This window comes from Halyomorpha halys, unplaced genomic scaffold (assembly GCF_000696795.3).
Source record: "Halyomorpha halys isolate HHAL.00 unplaced genomic scaffold, Hhal_1.1 Scaffold978.1, whole genome shotgun sequence".
Lineage (NCBI taxonomy): Eukaryota > Metazoa > Arthropoda > Insecta > Hemiptera > Pentatomidae > Halyomorpha > Halyomorpha halys.
In genome coordinates, this window is record NW_027105627.1 from 177924 (window position 1) to 182115 (window position 4192).

Consider the following 4192-nt stretch of genomic DNA (forward strand, 5'->3'; position numbering starts at 1 on the left):
TAGTAAATTTAGTTCAATATTAAATAATTAGAATAAATCAATACTGCTTGCACCCCGTTACGCAAAGCGTATGATTAAAACATCATATGCTTGGAGTAAGGTACAATTAATATTTTATTTTACATGATCATAATATCTCTTTTGTAAAAATGATTGAACATATATTTGTTATCATCGTAGTCCCAAATGAATCAATTCCTAAAAAAAAATTATTGTTTATCAATCCTGGAGAATTAAATCAAATCTTATAAAATCAACCACTGTAATATCCTTTAGTTGATCCTCGTTGATCTTTTTCTTTTTAGAATTTCATTCGGAATACATATTTTTCAGTAAAAATTGGTTAAAATTTAGTTGCACCTAAAAGTTAATCTAAATTAATTTCTTTCAACTGATACTTATGTAAAAATATTTGAATAATGCAATAATAACATGTTTACTGCTCCCTGAGATTCCGTCGCCTTAAAATGACAGATTTTTCATAATAGCCACCTTGTATTTTATGTTAATTGCCAATAACTTCTAATATATTACAAGTAGCTGAAATATTATCATTAAGTACTTAATAAACTATTTAGTGAGCCACGATTATTGCCCTAAGAGATACAGTTTTTCAAAGAAATTTGAAAAAAACGTTTTGTCAAATCATAGGCAAATGTAATGAAAACTACTATTCATGGAAATGTAATTATTATAACTTTCTGATAGATTTTTAAATTGAGCCCTGATAAAACTCAAAATGCATAGACAAAAATACTCTAAACCATACAGGCACTAAACATTGTATTCTGATAACATGAGGTTACGTTTCAAAATTTAGAGTAACAGATACCTCCATAATCAACATGTTTTACACCAAACTGTACCGTTTTTTGCAAAGAGTTTTTACATTTGAATCCATTGAAAAAAAATAGTTTACAATTATTTCTAAGTTAACAAGCAATTTTCCTTTACTACTTCTAACGGCGGAATATTTATATAAAAATGAATCTACAAGGATCTTCTAGGCTTTTTCGACGCCATCAACATATTGGATTTCATGCGCTCTCAACTTGCGATTCATTAGAAAAAGATCATTTACATGAACGTAATGAGGCCTATTTAGTAATTTAGGATTTAAATAGGTAATAAAATAATAATCGCTGAGGACCCAGGTTCGAATCCGCTGTGCCAAATAATTATTAATTCTGTTACTTTAGCCATGATTTAATCCTGTGGGTTCAGGAAGCCAACTCCCATAAACTGGGAACCCTTAATTGGGGAAAAATCAGGCGAAAGTATGAATTCTAAACTATTTATAACATTAATAAAATCTCATTTAGTTTACTAATAAAAATAAATTGTACAGGTTTTATCCGAATATAAATTTATTTTTGTTTACTTAATGCCTTTTCTACTTTTTTATTTTTCAATTTCAAATTTTATTGCTTGAGTGATATGAAGGGAATATTTTAAATATTAAGGTGAAATCTGATTAGTTTGAAATAACGAAAAAAAGTGGTGGAAACGTTACTATAATATATATTATATTAGAATAAAAATTAAGTAGAAAGTTAATAATAAATTAAATGTTCTTAAATTGATTCAATAAAAACTATTTAATATTTTTTTCCTTTAGCTTGGTATAGTCATAGCCTGTATTAATTTTATTTCTCATTATTTCAGTGTTATAATATACAATAATAAATAATTTTTATATATCGTATTATAATTCTTAATGCAGTAATTTTTAAACTAATGCAGTTTTTTTTTAGTTTTCTGGCTTAATCACAGAGCTTCTCTATAATTTAAAAGCTTTTCAGATGTATATAAAAAATATACCTACTTAATTTCTAGTAAATTCTCATGGTATATTGAACAAAATCATATAATTTCGTCTATAAATTTTTTTTATATATATAAATAAATAAATTAATAAATAATTTAAAAAGGGTTTCTCTTTTAACTTCGAACGCTTACCTGTGTGCTTACTTTCAGTTCCTGGTAACTTAACACAAATACTTCTTTCGTGAGATTGGCTATCACACTAATGTAGACAAAATACGAATGACTGATTCTGGGTTAACTATACTGTATACGTACGTTTTCAATTTTGCATATAGTTTAGTTTATTTAATTACATTTTATAATGTTTTAATATTTTTTTGTAAATATTTTTGTGTTTCTTGTACGTATGATTTCTTATTGAAATTTATTTTTTCAAAAAATCCATTAGCTGTTGTATTCTTATACACTAGCAAATATTATAGCTAATACAATTCCGCTCTGTTCGATTGCATTATAAACCTTTCCTAAAAGTCTGAATGCAAAGTTTTTTCTGATTATTTTTTTATTCATTTCTTGATTTAAAAGTAAAAAAAAAAAATGCTTTTCTATTTATATATATTTTAAACCGCAGTCCTATACATGTTTTCATTGGTTACAATTTTGTCTTTTTTTTTATAACATACCTTTTTCTTAAAAATTTGCTTCACATATCAGGTTAAAATTTTGTCTTGGTGCAGGTGGAAAAACTATGGATATAGATTCATCACAATGCAAATTTTGCAAAATATATTTATTACATGATAGCCAAAGCAGGTGAAAACCACTGTATTAAAAATACATTATTAACCCATCCATATATTCAAACATAAATTGTCTAAATTATGAGAAAAAATTAACTTTGATTTTAAATTACAGGTATTGTCTGATTTAATTATAATTTTAGAGTAAGAATTCATATGTTTAAATTTTTCACTCCAAAAAAAATTCTATCTCTATTTAATTTGATATGCGGCTCGCGGAGTAGTGATGCATTTTCACAATGGCCCGCAAGATATATTTGGGTGGGCCTCTCCTGATCTAACAAATGAAGAGGTTCAGCAGTAGTTCATAATTTATAGAGATTGTAACACAGTTGAGAAAAAAAAATCCTTTATTCAGTATATTTAATATATCAAAAATTAAATTCCTGTGAAATTTCATTTTAATAGAATTAGTGTAAGGTAAGTTATAATACTTTTTTAACCCTCTCTCAATATCCTTCCTATAATGTACTCTGTGGAACGATTTCGAAAAGCGTATAGATTCCAACATGTTCCACAGCTTGTAAAACAGAACTTCTTTCTGTTATTGTCAAGTTATACTACTTTACACGACTTCGCAAATATGTCACCTTTCTGTCTCTTGCCTCCAAGACTTTGAAGAATAAAGAAGTTTTGGGTTTAGTTTCTGGCCCTTTTGCTAGATTTCAAAGTGGGCCGAAACGTAGGCTTGCTTTTACTATTCTCCTCTGAAGAGGTTCTTCTTTATTACAACTACAGTCTTTATTTCGTTCTTGTATATTTAAAACAATATATATATATATTTAAAGTTGTTTTTTTTTATTGTAAATATAAATATAATAATAAGGATAGAAGGTTACCTGTGTTGGATATGGAGGCTAGCCTGGTGGCTATGCCCCTGACGAAGGTGGAGGCGGCTAGCCTTGACGTGATACCCTCTCCTGTGTTCTCCGTCGTGACCCGTCTAGTCCCCTCAGGTCCTGGTCCGTCGATGCCCCGCGCCCGACTGCCCCCCGCCCCCAGCCACGCCCTTCGCCACGCCCCCGCACCGCCCCCTAATGATTGGTACCTCCTATGTCTGGAGTACACCCATTGGGCCCGCGTACTCCTGAGGATGGATCACTCACGCGAGGCTGGGGATCACGTGAGCTGTAGTACAGTCGGTCGAAAGTTCAACATCAAGGTTAAAGCTGTTGTTGGAACATGCATGTTTCATAGTTGGCCCACTATTTTTAGAAATAGGAAGAAAAAACCTGCTTTAAGCTGAATTCGGTACTACGAGATTTTGAAATGCTTAGGGCGAAAAATGTCCTCGTTTCCTTTTTTCCTGAATTGACAAATTATTTTAAAATGATGAAGAGTATGGTCAGTGACCTTCCACTCCGATTTATAGCTAAATGGGCAAATCAAGGGAGTCAGAAAAACTAAACTCTACGGTACTTATTCTGTTTCAGTCCTCGCACACTCCCACTTCGAATTTGTGCTCGAATCGATTGTAACATTTTTGAGAATTGTAGGAAACATTCCTTTTAATTGTGGTTTCTTTTAAAAATGCAACTAAGTCGACAATTAAGTTGAATTTGGCGTTACAACAAGTTTTCACATAACGTAGAATCAAGTAAAATTGGTGAGTTTATATATATATA

The 4192-nt window shown here is 30.2% G+C and overlaps 1 protein-coding gene across 1 annotated transcript in view; it reads right to left on the reverse strand.

Annotated features, from left to right (window-relative positions):
- VAChT (Vesicular acetylcholine transporter) overlaps positions 1-3542 on the reverse strand; it is a 42266-nt gene extending 38724 nt beyond the window's left edge. Inside the window, exon 1 of the mRNA XM_014431501.2 lies at positions 3407-3542. The gene's annotated coding sequence lies outside the window, so the exon portion shown is untranslated. The remainder of the gene's footprint in view (positions 1-3406) is intronic.
- Between the last annotated feature and the right edge of the window lie 650 nt (positions 3543-4192).